Source organism: Bos javanicus, chromosome X (genome assembly GCF_032452875.1).
Source record: "Bos javanicus breed banteng chromosome X, ARS-OSU_banteng_1.0, whole genome shotgun sequence".
In the NCBI taxonomy this organism is placed as follows: domain Eukaryota; kingdom Metazoa; phylum Chordata; class Mammalia; order Artiodactyla; family Bovidae; genus Bos; species Bos javanicus.
The window spans coordinates 10,275,411-10,293,030 of NC_083897.1; positions in this window are offsets into that span (position 1 = coordinate 10,275,411).

Here is a 17,620-nt window from a genome sequence, read left to right on the forward strand (position 1 = left end):
CCCTATGCATCTTACTTTTTAATTTTTTTTTAATTGGAGGATAATTACCTTACAATATTGTGATGGCATCTGTCACACATCAACATGAATCAGCCATAGGCACACACGTGTCCCCTCCATCTTGAATCCCCCCTCATCTCCCTCCCCCACATCCCTACAGGTTGTCACAGAGCCCCAGCTTTGGGTTCCCTGCATCATACATCAAATTCCCACGAGCTATCTATTTTATGGCAATGTATATGTCTTAATACTATTTTGTCAAGTCATCCCACCCTCTCCTCCCACTATGTCCAAAAGCCTGTTCTTTATGTCTGTGTCTCCTTTGCTGCCCTACACCTAGGATCTTGGGACCATCTTTCTAGATTCCATATATGTGTTAATATATATGATATTCGTCTTTCTTTTTCTGACTTACTTCCCTCTGTATAATAGGCTCTAGGTTCATCCACCTCATTAGAACTGACTCAAATGTATTCCTTCTTATAGCTGAGTAAAATTCCATTGTGTATATATACCACAACTTCCTTATCCATTCATCTGTTGATGGATCTGTATAGAGAAAAGGGAACCCTCTTATAATGTTGGTAGGAATGCAAACTGATGCAACCACTATGGAGAACACTATGAAGATTCCTTTTAAACTAGGAATAAAACTACCATCAGTTCAGTTCAGTCATTCAGTCGTGTCTGACTCTTTGCGACCCCACGCATGCCAGGGTTCCCTGTCCATCATCAATTCCCAGAGCTTGCTCAAACTCATGTCCATCAGGTCGGTGATACCAGCCAACCATCTCAACCTCTGTCGTCCCCTTCTCCTGCTGCCTTTAGTCTTTCCCAGCATCAGTGCCTTTTCCAGTAAGTCAGTTCTTTGCATCAGGTGGCCAAAGTATTGGAGCTTCAGCTTCAGCATCAGTCCTTCCAATGAATATTCAGGGTTGATATCATTTAGGATTGACTGGTTTGATCTCCTTTCAGTCCAAGGGACTCTCAAGAGTCTTATCCAACACACAGTTCAAAAGCATCAATTCTTCAGCATTCAGCTTTCTTTATGGTCCTACTCTCACACCATACTTGACTACTGGAAAAACCCATAGCTTTGACTAGATGGACCTTTGTCAGCAAAGTAATGTCTCTGCTTTTTAATATGCTGTCTAGATTGGTCATAGCTATTCTTCCAAGAAGCAAGCCTCTTTTAATTTCATGGCTGCAGTCACCATCTGCAGTGATTTTGGAGCCCAAGAAAATAAGAGTCTGCAACTGTTTCCATTTTTTCACTATCTATTTGCTATGAAGTGATAGGACCAGATGCTCTGATCTTTGTTTTTTGAATGTTGAGTTTTAAGCCAGATTTTTCACTCTCCTCTTTCAATTTCATCAAGAGGCTCTTTAATTTCTCTCCACTTTCTGCCATAAGGTTTGTGTCATCTGCATGTCTGAGGTTATTGATTTTTCTCCTGGCAATCTTGACTCCAGCTTGTGCTTCATCCAGTCCAGCTTTTTGCATCATGTACTCTGCATAGAAGTTAAATAAGCAGGGTGACAATATACAGCCTTGGTGTACTCCTTTCCCAATTTGGAACCAGTCCATTGCTCCATGTCCGGTTCTAACTGTTGCTTTTTGACCTACATACAGATTTCTTAGGAGGCAGGTAAGGTGGTCTGGTATTCCCATCTCTTGAAGAATTTTTCACTGTTTGTTGTGATCCATACAATCAAAGGCTTTGACGTAGTCAATAAAGCAGAAGTAGATGTTTTTCTGGAATTCTCTTGCTTTTTCTATGATCCAATGGATATTAGCAATTTCAATCCCACTACTGGGCATATACCCTGAGGAAACCAGAATTGAAAAAGACACATGTGCCCCAATGTTCACTGCAGCACTGTTTACAATATCTGGGTCATGGAAGTAACCCATCTCACTTCCATGAGGCAAACTTCTGCTCATTTCTTAGTCTCATTTCATTAGCCCAGATACTAGCTCTTATCTTTTGTTTTGTTTATTTGTTTTAATCTTTTGCTCTAAGTGTTTTCATCATTTTCTATGGATTCACAATATCTTCATAGGAAGTTTGGAGAGACTTCATCAGGGGCTAAAGTTAAGATACATTTTAACCAGAAATTGCCAATCAATAATTCAACATAGTATGTGTTACAGATGGATAAAAGAATTTGATGGATTAGTGCAAATTAATTATTACTACTGGGAAAAATATCTCAAAGCTCTCTTTTGGTTGTTAAATAGTTTCATCATGTTTTTAGACTGATAGAACATTATATACAAAAAAAGCTACCTTGATTGATAAATGAAAAAATAGTGGCTCCTTTCAAGTAGTCTCAAAGCAAAAATATAGCTTAGAAAACCTACTTACTAGAATTGCTTCAAGTGGTATGAATATATCATTTTCCTAACAAAACAAAATATATAATTGGAGTTAATTTGCTTAACTCATGAAGGCTGAAGGCTGTGGTAAAATTTAAAGTTTAACCTTACAGCATTAATGAACAACTTATAAATTCATACTTTACTTTAACTATATGAAAGTGTTACTAAGTACATTAAAAATACGTCCCTACACACAAAGAAGTTTAGTTAACCAAAAATTTCAGACACTTGGCTTACATTAGCTGCCTTTTCTTTACCTTACCTAGGGAAAAAAATCACTTTATCTTCCATATGCCCCATTCTCATCACATCATCTGCTAAAGCCAAGTTGATATCATCATCAGGTGGGAGTAGACTTCTTCAATGCTTTCCTGTACTTTGTGTTAGTAGCCAAACGCTCCTTGGCTTTGCCCAAATTGTCAAGTCCATCTGCCATTAGCCTCTCCAGCTCGTTATGCCATCTGCCAGGCAATGACCTATCGTTCCCCTTGGTCTGGATGCTACATTGTATGTGTCTGGCATCTCCAAATATTCCCTACTGTCTCACATTCTTTCAGAATACAGAGAAATGACTCAACCTGACATTTCAAATCTAGCTAGAGCTGGAGCAAAAAGAACTGGTATTTTACTCTGTGAAACATTCCAACTATTCAATGCAATAAGTATTTTCTCAAAATATCAGTGGGATGTTTCACTGAGAAATAAGATGGTCAGGATTTTTTCTCGGGAATACTTACTGAATGGGAGGCAAATATTCATTTATATTCAATGACTTTTCTGAGTAAATATGAGAGCAGTTTTGAAAGGTGTATGCATTTAAAAGCTTTAAGTTAAAATTTAGCCTTCTATATACAGTGTTAACATTGCTGGGAGACAGCACAGAGTAGAAAAGGCAATACAGCCTTTGTGGAAGGAGAGCAATTATGGAATCTCAGCTATCTCTTACTAGTTCTAGGACCTTGGGCAATGTTTTTAGTCTTTCTGAGTTTAGATTGAAAGTGAAATTTGCTCAGTCATGTCAAACTCTTTGCGATCCTATGGTCTATACATCCCATGGAATTCTCTAGGTCAGAATACTGGAGTGGGTCGCCTTTCCCTTCTTCAGAGGACCTTCCCAACCCTGGAATTGAACCGGGGTCTCCTGCATTGCAGGCAGATTCTTAACCAGCTGAGCTCCCAGGGAAGCTCAAAGTGAAAGTTGCTCAGTCATGTCCAACTCTTTGTGACTCCATGGACTATACAGTCCATGGAATTCTCCAAGCCAGAATACAGGAGTGGGTAGGCTTTTATCTGCAAAATGGGGATAAAAACATACTTCACAGGTTTGCTGTAGGAATTAAATAAAGCTGTGTATCCTGACATGCTGTGCTGTGCTTAGCTGCTCAGTCCTGTCTGCCTCTTTGTGACCCCATGTACTATCGTAGCCCATCAGACTCCTCTTTCCATGGGATTCTCTAGGCAAGAATACTGGAATGGGTTGCCTTGCCCTCTTCCAAGTGATCTTCCCAACTCAGGGATCGAACCCAGGTCTCCTGTATTGCAGGTAGATTCTTCTTTTTTTTTGCAGGTAGATTCTTTACCAGCTGAACTACCAGGGAGGCCTGAGTACCCTGATACATTATGTTAGTTTTAATACACTTAAAGCCACTTGGTTGTTTTTTAGGGAGACTCAGCACTAAAAAACTTTCTGACCTTACTTGAGTGACTAACTCCTGGAGAGTAACTTGAACACTGAGGAGATAGCCCCAAGGAGGACAAGTTAACTTCCTTTTGTTTTTCCATATTGAGTTCTGATATTTAAATGGAGCTTCAGTCAGTCAGTTCAGTCACTCAGTCGTGTCTGGCTCCTTGCGACCCCATGAACCGCAGCACACCAGGCCTCCCTGTCCATCAGCAACTCCCGGAGTCCACCTAAACCCATTTCCATTGAGTTGGTGATGCCATCCAACCATCTGATCCTCTGTCATCCCCTTCTTAGGCAACAAAATATAATGATATTCCACCAATACCATAAAACCCTTTTGTCATTGTTCTTTAGTTGACAAACGGTATCCAACTCTTAGCAATTGCATGGACTGTAGCCCACCTGGCTCCTCTGTCCATTGGCTTTCCCAGGCAAGAATACTGGAGTAGTTTGCCATTTTCTTCTCCAGGGGATCTTCCTGACCCAGGGATCAAACCAATGTCTTCTTCTTGGCAGACATATTCTTTACCACTGAGCCACCTAGGAAGCCTATAAAACCCTTTATATATTGAAATAAATCTGTTTCATGGCCATTGGTGTCTGTAGCTCAATTTAACATTTGCATTCCTTCACTTTCTATAGATGGAGGATAAAAGAGCCACTGAATTGATAGAGAGATCATTAATAGCTATATCAAACATAGCAGTAGAGACTCTTCAAGTCAAAATACACATGCACACACATACATACACCCACAAATTTTAAAATGAGAAAATATACTAAAATGTTACTTCGAAATACCCATTTACTAAAAGATAGCATTCATCATTTAAATATCATGAAAAACAATTCAATGAAGCTATGATGAATAAACTGTCATCCTGTTATATGAGCTTTCATTGAATAAAAAGATAAAAGAAGCATAAATCATCTACTACCACAAAATTCATTAAGATGAAACAGATGTACAAACCTTTGCTTTTATGTTGTAGCAGAGGACCATTTTCCTGATGTGTAGAATGGCAGTCATGGTATTTTTATAAAATCACTGGGGAAATGATGACATGTTTTAATGAATGCATGCTAAACACCCTCTAGTACAAATAAAGTGAGTATACATGTCTAAGACCTACACAAAGACATGTGTATCTGTATATAAAATGCATAGACAGAATACTCCACTATTTTAAGATTTTAAATATTTCCCCATTGTTTGAGCAAGGAAAATATTCAATGTAACATATGTAGATCACATTCTGTATATTCAACTTATAATGACCAACACCAACAAATATCTCTCACTGCCTGAGGTCCAGGCTACCACAGCCAAAAGTCTCAAAGACACCACATTGAAGATGCTTCCTAAAAGCAGAAAACATTAGCTTATGAGTACCAGAGGTGAACAAGAAAAAAAAAAACAGGAAAAATTTAAGGGCAGCACTTTAGACAGGACTAGCCAGCCTGCTCTAATATACCTCCTTACACACTGCCTGGAAGTTTTGCTACATCTCGTGGCAATATTAAACGCTATTATTAGCTAGTCAAATTGTATTGTTTGCTTAAGATTCCTTAGCTTTGATCTTTGCCCTACAGGGATGAAAATATTTTTAAATGATACACTTTTTTGAAGGAAAATAAATTATTGATTACAACTTTATTAAGACTTTCGTGTTTTTTAATTACTTTATAATATAGATATACATATACATGCATATGAATATTAACATACATGTAATGCAGCATTTAATCTCCCCAAGATGCCCTATTTCTAATTTCCAAGCACTTTATAACCAACCAATCTATATTTTTTTATTCAATGTAAGTATTTATTGAGCACCTGCTGAGTGTGGGGCACTATGCTTGGTGCTAGGAATACAAGACAGAACAAACTGCCCATGGTTCCTGTCCTCATGGAGCTTGTAAAATTACTGTTGCTGCTGTTTAGTTGCTAAGTCATGTCTGACTCTTTGCAACCCCCAAGACTGTAGCCTGCCAGGCTCCTCTGTCTGGGATTTTCCAGGGAAGAACTCCCAAGGATCCTTCTGACCTAGGGATCAAACCTGCAGCTCCTGCATTGGCAGGCAGATTCTTTACCACTGAGCCACCACAGAGCTCAGAATTACTGTACCCATGTTAAAATTCAAAGAAAAGACAAAACTGTGGTTTAGTGGGATTTTAAGGACATTTATACTAGAGTTTTCTGAATAATTGGCCCTAATACAGGGCCAAATGGTTTATAGTTGACTACATGTTTAACAACATCCTCTGAACACTTCATTGTGTTATCATACCTGACTATTTTTATCCAGTCTGTCTCTTTTCATAAACAGAGCCAATGTGAATGTACAGATGTGACTTTATAAATAAAGCCCTAAGGGTTTATATTTGTCATCTGTCATTCTCAATGTCGAGAAGAATATAAAGTATTCTCAATACATTCTACCATATAAAGTATATTTGAGTAGGTAGCTATCTTTGTACCTATCACTCAAATTAAAGGCAGATGCCACCCCCATTTTAATGTTGTATTTCCTAAGATCTCAAGGAGGAAGGCACCTTGACGTTTTCTGATTCAATAATATAGAGATGTGTTCCTTTTTTGTGAAATTTCAAAGGACATTTTTTCCCACCTTTACTGTATCATACCACTTCATACTTAATAGTGTATATATATATTCTGAAGCTTCAAGTTAATTATTGGTTTCACTGGTATTGTGTTTATTCTTAGCATTTTATTTTCAATGTAAGTAAGCATACTAAGAAACATAAAGAATGTTGCATTTAAATTTAACCCTATTAAGAATCTACTTCTGCTGCTGCTGCTAAGTCGATTCAGTCATGTCCAACTCTGTGCGACCCCATAGACGGCAGCCCACCAGGCTCCCCCGTCCCTTGGGATTCTCCAGGCAAGAACACGGGAGTGGGTTGCCATTTCCTTCTCCAATGCGGGAAAGTGAAAAGTGAAAAGTGAAAGTGAAGTAGCTCAGTTGTTTCCGACTTCTAGCGACCCCATGGACTGCAGCCCACCAGGCTCCTCCATCCATGGGATTTTCCAGGCAAGAGTACTGGAGTGGGGTGCCATTGCCTTCTCCGTAGAATCTACTAGACAGTGTCTATTTTAAATATTTCACAGAGAACTCAAGATTGAGATCATATTTTAGACAACTCCAAATAATCACAGCATAACTATATAAAACGTTATCTATAATCACACAGCATAGATTCTTTTTTCACTCAATGGTTATTCAATTCTTCATAAATTATGTAATATGATATATAGATTTATGAGAATAGGTTGAAGTCTGTTATTTATAATTTAAGCATCCTTAATTTTTAATGTAAATATAATCATGAAACTGATTAAACATTTATTTAATTAAATTATAATACAATTATTTAGCAATTATCTTAGAAGGAAGATAAAAAGGATATAGAGAATGATGAGTAATTAGTATGTCTAGACATGAAGTAATGTGAAAAATGTTATCATGATATAGTATTGATTTAAAAACCAAGATAAAATAGTATGTAAAGTGTAAGATTAATATGTAACTATACTCATACACATAGAAATATATTACATTGTAGAAAGGATGAAATCATACTGAAATATTAAGTGTTTATCTTTAAATAAACACTGTTGGAATACGGATGTTTTTTGTTTTCTTCTTCACACATCTCTATATTTTCCAAATATTACAATGTGCTGCTGTTTTTCTTTGTAACTAAAATACGTGTCAAAATACATGAATTGTAAAAAGGAGATAAAATGTTATACAGATTTTTATGAAAACTCCTCTTAATATTGGTTATAATTAAACATGTTGGTGCTTCAAATGCTAAGCTGTAGTTTATCTGGAAAATCCACTTATATTGAACTACTCAGTTAGCTCAGATGGTAAAGAATCTGCCTGCAAAGCAGGAAACCAGGGTTTGATCCCTGGGTCAGGAAGATCCCCTGGAGAAGGAAATGGCAACTCACTCCAGTATTCTTGCCTGAAGAATCCCATGGACAAAGAAGCCTGGTGGGCTGCAGTCCATGGGGTCACAAAGAGTCGGACACAACTGAGCAACTAATACACACACACACTTGGTTCTCCACAAAGCCAAAATTAAAGAGACATTTTTATATTCAATATTAGAGTCCAGTCTGCCATATTTGTAATGGTTCAAGTAACAAGACTGTGGTATATGGGAACACTCTATAGGCAAAACATTCCATTAAGTGTTCATGTTCAAATAACAGTCTACCAAATGAAAGAAACTGGAGAGTGCTATATACCTGGAAGCTCTGTATGACTGAGCGTGTCTGACTGTTTGTGACCTTATGGGCTGTAGCCCGCTGGGCTCCTCTGTTCATGGGATTTCCCAGGCAAGAATACTAGAGTGGGTTGCCATTTCCTTCTCCAGGGCATCTTCCCAACTCAGGGATTGAACCCAGGTCTTCTGTCTTGCAGGCAGATTCTTTACTGTCTGATCCACCAGGGAAGCCCAAACAATTGTAAGTTGTTATTAATTATTTTCAGATGTCGGTGTTCACTTAACTAAGTCAGCTAAAATTTATTCAAACAAAGGCACACTAATAGAAGAGCTTTTTCCTGTAGAGTAGCTTTGTACAGCTTCTTTTATGTTTTACCTCCCTTTATGTTCACATGGTTGGATGCTTCTCATCCCAATTTTAAGAACTTCTTCATAAAACTTAGAAATTGATTGGAGGATGGATGGAACAGACAGGAGAGAGTTCTCACTTCAAATAAGTCAGAGCCTATTACTTTGTCAGCACTATGGAATTTGCTAGTTTGCTTTAAAATACTGAAATAAAACATAAGCCTCAGGGTATGAATGGCACCCCACTCCAGTACTTTTGCCTGGAAAATCCCGTGGAGGGAGGAGCCTGGTGAGCTGCAGTTCATGGGGTCGCTAGAGTCGGACACGACTGAGCGACTTAACTTTCACTTTTCACTTTCATGCATTGGAGAAGGAAATGGCAACCCACTCCAGTGTTCTTGCCTGGAGAATCCCAGGGACGGGAAGCCTGGTTGGCTGCCGTCTATGGGGTCGCACAGAGTCGGACATGACTGAAGCGACGCAGCAGCAGCATGAATACTTGTACAAGAATCTTTAAAAATATACAATATGGTCAAGTATGCATCCACCAAGCTTCCCTCATAGCTCAGTCGGTAGAGAATCTGCCTGCAATTCAGGAAACTCGGGTTCGAGTCCCGGGTTGGGAAGATCCCCTGGAGAAGGAAATGGCAACCCTCTCCAGTATTCTTGCCTGGAGAATCCCATGGACAGAGGAGCCTGGTGGGCTACAGTCCATGCAGTCGCAAGAGTTGAACATGACTTAGTGATTAAACCACCACCACCACCATGCATCCATCAAAACAGTCCTCCATGATACTACTACAGGCTTGGAAACTTATGAGATCAAGTTATTAAACTAGATTAACAATCAACTATCCTCCTATCAAGTGATCCTTAGATAAATATTTTTCAGTCTGCTAAATCAATATAACTTTTACTTTAAAAGAGTTGTAAACATTTGTCCTGAGGTATCAGGAACCCTATGCCAACATGATAATGCAACATAACTTTCACATATTTTAAAAATGATAACTAATAAGGCCTGTTTCAGCATGTATTAGAGGAAAGGAATAATGAAAATCATATATGTATAGATTTATATTCTATTTATAGTCTCCTCCCCCACCACAGGTAAGTATTATTTAGCACATTGTAGAAGTCATCTTTTGATATTTTACTAGACATCTGCCTCTTTGTTGCTTTATGTTTTTGCATTTTTTATTGAAGTATAGTTTACATAGAGTAAAATGCATACTTCGTGAAGAAATTCTACCTGTGTATGGATATTCTTGTAATCATTATCTGAAGCAACATTGCATTTCATCACCCCCAAAGATGCTGCTTCCGAGACAGCATCTTTCTCATTATATACTCCTACAATGTTAACCACTATTCTGATTTCTGATACCATAATTAGGCCTTGTCTGTTTCAGAATGTCACATAATTTGAATCATATAACATATTCTTTTGTGCCTGTGTTCTTTTTTTTTGACATATTATTTTTTTAAAATATTCATCCACAGTGTTCCATATATCAGTAGTTAGCACTTTAAAAAAAAAAATGTTTTATTTATTTTTAGCTGTGCTGGGACTTCATTGCTGCATGGCCTTTTCTCTAGTCGCAGTGAGTGGGGGCTAGCTACTCTCTAATTGTGGTGCATGGGCTTCTCATTGCAGGGGCTTCTCTTGTTGCAGAGCTCCGGCTCTAGGGTGTGCGGGGCTTCAACAGTTGCAGCACATGGGCTCAGTAGTTGTGTCTCTCAGGCTCTAGAGCACAAGCTCAGTAACTGTGGTCCATGGGCTTAGTTGCCCTGCAGCACGTGGAATCTTCCTGGACCAGCAATTGAACTTGAGGCCTCTGCACTGGCAAGCGGACTCTTAACCACTGGACCACCAGGGAAGTCCTCCAGGAGTTAATACATTTTATTGCTGGATAGTATTCCATTTTATGAATACCACAACTCGTTTATCTATTCCAGCTTCATAGATATTTGGGGTGCTTTTAGTGTTTGCTATTTTTTTTACTATTATCGATAAAGTTGTTAAGAGCATGCTTGTACAAATCTTTCCTTCGACACATGCACTCATTTTCATCTTTCTTCAGTATATACCTAGTAGTGAATTGTTGGGTCATGGAGTAGGCATATTTTTAATTTATGAAATTGTCAAATAACTTCCCAAAGTAATCATATAACTGTTTCATACTCTAATCAGCAATATATGAGTGCTATCTGGTTTTGATTGGCTCAGTAAGGTTTTTAGCTAAAGTTATTAATGAAAGCATTACTGAAATATCCAATTTTACTTGTTTATTCACATATTTTTGACTACCAAATATCTTCTCATAAATAAGGCAGCGTGTTCATAATAAGTAAATTAATATATGAGACTGCAAATTCTTTGTAGTTGACTTTCAAATGCTAACCTTCTGAAAAGTGAAAGTGAAGTTGCTCACTCGGGTCCGACTCTTTGCAACCCCATGGGCTTTAGCCTACCATACTGTTTTATCCATGGGATTTTCCAGGCAAGAATACTGGAGTGGGTTGCCATTTCCTTCTCCAGAGGATCTTCCCGACCCAGGGATCGAACCCGGGTCTCCCGCATTGTAGGCGGATGCTTTACCATCTGAGCCACCAGGGAAATCCTATATAATTTTCTCTGTACCTTCCTTAAGGTACTTATCATTTCTAATTTTATGCAGAGTTTATGAAATATAGACTAGCTTTCTGAATATGCCTGCCCACAAGCATCAAAGTAGGTGGGGCCACATGAGACAAATGATCTCTCACGAAATCCCTAGAAATGCAGAATTGATTTAGGAGGGATAGAGGAAATGCAGCAGTGTAAACAACTGCTAGATTGGCCCATTGACAGGATTCAGCTAATAAGGTAAACATGCAAGTAGAGCAGGTCTGCTAAGGGCAACAAGATTATAGAAGCTGTTGATAAGAAACAAATCCTTTATGAGCAGTATATTTTAAGATTATTTTTTTGATGTGGACCATTTTTTTAAAAATTTTAAGTCTTTATTGAATTTGTTACAGTATTGCTTCTGGTTTTTAGTTTTTTGCCTGTGAGGCATGTAGGATCTTAGCTCCCCAACCAGAGATTGAACCTGCACCTCCTGCATTTTTAAGAAGAAGTCTTAACCACTGAACCTCCAAGGAAGTCCCTGGGAACAGTATTAACATGATAGAATGGGCCATACTAATGCTGATAAACTTTCAATTGCCAAGTGCTTACTGTATGCTTATTTAATTTAATCTTCAGATAAAAGAAAGAGGATACTGCTAATGGAAGCTTAGAAATGTAGATAAGTTACCGAAGGTCAAACAACTAGTAACTGTTATAAGCCAGGACTGGAACTCCAGGGCCAGTGCTCTCTCCCTGTCATAATATTGTCTCAGAGGTGGCTTTGATAGATACTGTTTCTTAGAATTCCATAGAGAGACATACAAACCAGACTGAAATCAGGTCATAATGAGTTACCAAAAGAGACAACTGTGAAAATGACAATAAGTATAATATAAATGTATAAACGTTGATTATATAAAGTAAGTTGTATGAGTCAGTGGTAAGCCATACAAAATATAAACATATGATTTGTACTAAGGAAGAATTCGTGTAATAAAGTATTTTTAAATCAAAATTTTAAAAGAAATCACGTATAAATATGGCCAGGGAGAATGGTCATTGAACAATAAGTGTTACCCTCTGGAGGCAGAGATAAGAAGTAAGAAAGTTTCATTAGGGATGAGAAGTTACTTTTTTTGGCTGAGAGCAGATCATGGTAGAGAGTGTCTAAAAATAAAGTTGGTGAATTGTAGCATAATGAGATGAGAAAGTGAGAACTGATGGAGGCCACAGGTACTTGATAATAGAAATTTTACAAAAAGCAAGGGTAAGGAACTGCAGGCTTTTGAAAAGGGAAATGACATGGTCAAAATGGTTTTAAAATAAGATGATTATTGTTTCACTGAGAAGCGAAGTTTTAGAAAAGGCAGAGAGCAAGCAAACCACCTACTCTTATTTTTCATAAAAGTAAGTCTGAGGTTTTAATGTGCTTTAACTTTATCTATCAAATATATTTCCTGTTACAAAATGTATCTTGATCACAAAATGATTTAATGGAATCCAAAAGTTTAGAATGGCTAATTTTTTTATGATAAACATATAAACATCTACACATGTGAAAATATAGTATTCTTGTTATTGTCATTCTATATTTGATGCTTTTACCCAACCCATAATAAGAAGGCTAAAATTAAGTAAAAATTTTAAGTTTCAACTTAAGAGATTTTAAATATTTTTGGTATATTTTTCTTTGGAGGTTTATGTATGTTATGGAACTACATTTACCCTTTGTAAAATATATAAATGTCTTCTAAGGAGGATACTATGCTAAATAAATGATGCTATGCTAAATAAAATATGATAGAAATAAATTATTGATAGTCTGGAAATGCAATTAACTTCTTCCAAAAAGAATAAGATTACAATTTATGATATTTTCTGGATTAATATATTTCTTTACTTAAAACAGAAGCCACTTTTATTTCAGTAGCAAAATAGGAGTAGTGCAATTCAGGCAACCAGTATGACAGCAAAGCAAAATTTTCATTTGGAAACTGATTCTTTGTTGGAAAACACTCTTCTAAAGTCATGGATGACTTGACTGATGAAAAAAATGGGAGAGTGAAAAGCACACAATTCAGTGCCAATTACATTTGGTTCTATAGATATTTTAAGCCTTCCATTTATAAACCTAAAGAGGAATGCAATAATGAGGCAGCTTGATCTGATTGGTAATAAGGGCCAGGTAATGACTACAGGGAGAAATATATACCATGCCATTTATTTTGTAGATAGCATATAGAAACTAGAAATGGCCATAAAAATACTACTTTTGTCTCCTCAAATTTCCATTATTTTTTAAAATATAGGTTTTTGTCAGAACTACCTGCAAGTAAAATTTTTCAAGATTTTGTTTTGAGAATTTAATATCAAAGAAACTCTTTACTCTCTAATCATCTTTTCTCTGACTTTTCCCCTTATTCTTTATATTAAATGAAGCTCTAATTTTTTAATTCATTTATTCAGCATTCATATACTGAGCAAGTATGTGAGGCATTATGTGCTAAGTGTTGCAATTATAAATATGAATAAGACCCTGAGCTATTTTCCAACATAATTTTCTTTCTTTTCTTTCTTCCTTGGCAATATGCCTCTGACCTTTCACTCAAATTACAGTCCTATATTTCCAATTTCCTGATTGATAGCTTTTTGGATTTCTGACTGACACCACCAGCTATACATATCTAAAACTCAATTTATCATCCATTCCATCATAATTGGTACTCCTTATTAGTCGTTTGTTTGATTTCTATTTTTTTCTTCACCTTTCTACTGATTCTATATATTCAAGTATGACTCTTCTTAAAATATAACCCAACCTGCAAGCACATTCAAAATCACTGATGGTGACTTTCACTTCTGTCCATGATTCCTCTCTAAGTTAATAATGAGAAATCTAGGCAAAATATAGGAAGTAGATGCTTTTCTGTATTGCAATGTGAAAATCCAGAGGGCTGGAACTCCTGCTTTAAGAAAAATGAAAATGGAAAAATGGAACAAATTTACCTTCCTACATGGAACAAATAAAATTCTGGACAAAATGTATGAAATATTTTCTGGACATTAGACAATAATCAACATAGGATGTGGCTTCCCAGCTGGCGCTAGTGGTAAAGAACCTGACTACCAATGCAGGAGGCAAGAGATGCAAGTTCAATCTCTGGGTCGGGAAGATCCCCTAGAGGAGGGCATGGCAACCGACTCCAGTATTCTTGCCTGGAGAATCCCGTGGCAAGAGGCTGGAGAGGAACCTGACAGGCTACAGTCCAGAGGGTCACAAAGTGTTGGACATAACTACAGCGACTTAGCATGCATGCACTCAAGACAGGACAGTGGTTCCTGAGAGCAAAGATATAAATGAGGTGAGCCCTACAACTGTCCTAACTTACCTTCTGGAGAGAGTGTCCATGTTGCAGTGCAGTGACCAGAAGCTGAGAGGAACCTGATAGTCACTCTGGGTTGAAAAGCTAAGTGGAGAGACACAACTGGCAAAAAAAAAAGGCTAGAGTTCACAGGATAGAGTAATGGAGAGGCAAGGGTTGCACTGAGAGAGCACTCTGGATATCTGCAGAGGGTTCCTCTTGAGTTGAGTCAAATATCTATCAGTTCTTGCATGTGCTAAAATCTAACTGTGAGGCAAAAAACAAAAAACACCATCCATAATGAACAGAGGGAGCAATCCATGAATATTTCAAAAGGCCAAGAAAAGTACCTGTTCCCTCCAGCAATATCCTTGGAAATTTTATAAGCCAAATCCTTGTAAATCACAGGGAATTGGGTACAGTACTCAGAATACTGTTGTCTCACTAGTGGGTCAAAAGTATCCCTAGGCTAGAATCTACTCTGGCCCTACCTAACAAACTTCAAAGTGAGGCTTGAAAGAATCAAGCTGAATCTCAATAACTTAAGTATGTCTCAGAATCAAGATCAAGAATATTTATAGGAATACAAGAAATCTGGCATTCAGTAAAGTAAAATTCATAATATGTGGTATTTAATAAAAAATTACCCAGGAAGCAATAAAATAGGAAAATATAACCAATAATGAGGCAATAATCAATCAGTAGAAACAGACTTTTAAAGACAGAGATGATAGAATTAGGAGTCAAAGATGTTAAGAGAGTTACTATACACATGTTTCAGAAGATATGTTAAGTAGAGATGTGGAATGTCAAGAATCAAGAATGTTAAGTAGAGACATGGAAAATATAAGAATTTCAAATGAAATTCTGGAAATGAAAAATAAAAATATCTGAGATAAGATATACTGGTAAGATTAAACAGATTAGACATTGTACAAGAAAGTATTAGTGAACTTGCATAACTAGCAGTAGAAAATATCCAAAATGAAACAGAAAAGAGTGGAGAATAAAATGAAAATAACACTGAAGAGCTCTGGAACAACTTCAAGTAGCCTATTATATGTGTATTTGCAGTCCTCAAATGGGATGAGAAAGTGAGGCACAGAAAAAAATATTTGAAGAAACTGTGGCTGAAAAATATCCAAGTTTGATGAAAACTATACTAAACCCAGTGATCCAGAAATTCAATGAAATATGAATATGTAACATCAATAACATAATCCATAAAAGAAAAAAAATGACATATAAAATGGGTCCCTGGGTCTCAGCAAGAGAGAGAAACCTCAAGGAGATAACAGTAGTATTAATTTTTTGAAAATTCAAAGAGCAGTGTTTAGTGAGACTGAGGCAGAAGACAAGAGAATAGAATAGCTATGCAGAGATAAGTTTCTAAAAATCCACATATGCATCCCTACTTCTGTTGCTGAATACTATGTGATACATGCTTAAGTTGAAATCCCACAAGGCTGGGTAAGGAACTATCAGTGATTTGCAAGCTGAGCAATTGCTAGAATTCACATAGGGCTGGGAATCATTCTAATTCCCACTTTTCAGACTGCATAATTTGTTTGAATATCCACAGCATTTGGTAGAGATAGCAGAAAGGTCACACCTTAGTAGTGAGGCTAAAATAACACTAAATTTAAAGCTACTAGAGATATCACCATAAAAAAGTTTTAATACAAGCCACAAAAGGATCAGTTTGACTTACATTTCACCTAACAACCTGAAAAATAATTTTCAACAAACCTTCAAGGGTGATGACAAATTCTAGAAATTGAACAACATTTTGATGTTTTAACTTTTAATCAGAAATTACTAGACATATGAAGAGGTACAGGAGAAAATATCATTCAAATAGAGCACATTATATTTGATAGAATACATGAGATATGGTTAACAAAAAAAGAATTTAAAGGACTTATTAAATATGTTCAAGGTTTAAAGAAAAGTATGAACAGAATTAAGAGGTAAATTAAGGATACAATAAACAAAGCATTTAGAACTAAAAATACAATATTTGAAACAAGTTTCACACTGGAAGTTTAACAGCATGTCAGATAATGCATAATAATGATCAGTGAACTTAGAGTTACAACTATGAAAATTATTAAAAAATGAAATGCACAGAGGGGGAAAAATCTTAAAATCCATTAACAGAGTGACAGTGACTTGTAGGATACTATCAAGTTGTCTACCTATATGTAATTGAATCTAGAAGGAGAGAGAGGGTAGACAGTAAAAAATATTTGAAAAAAGAAATGACCTTTTTTTCAAAATTTGATGAAAATAATAAACCCACATAACCAAGAAACTCAACAAAGCACAAGTATCATAGGATACATATGAACAACACACCAATGCACATCAAATTGCTGAAAATCAGTGATACAGAGAAAAAATCATCAGAGGAAAAAAGACACAGTATTATAAGGGAATAAAAGCAAGAATGAATGCAGACTTCCTGTCAGAAATAATGCAAGCCAGAAGATAATGAAACAATTTCTAACTGTTGACAGAATAAACTGTCAACTTTGATTTCTGTACAGAGGAACATATTCTTCAAAAATGAGAGCAAAATGAATAGTTTTTCAAATAGACAAAAGCAGACAGAATTTTAGTGAACCTACATTATAAGAAATTTTAAAGAAGTTCTTTAGAGTGAAGAAAAATGATACTAAATAAAAATTTGACTCTGAAAAGATAAAGAATAATGAGGATGTTAAATATGTGGGCAAATATAATTTTTAAAACTTTTAATAAATCTTAAACACATTATTGAAATTTAAAGCTAAAATAATAGCACTGTATTGTGGAGCTTATAAAATATGTAGCAGTAGAATTTTAAGTAGCAATAACCAAAATAGTAAATAGAAATAGACTATTATAAAGTCCTAAAGTTCTTAAATGTGAAATGCTATATTATTTTGATAGACAATGAAAAGTTAGAGATGCATATCATAATTCCA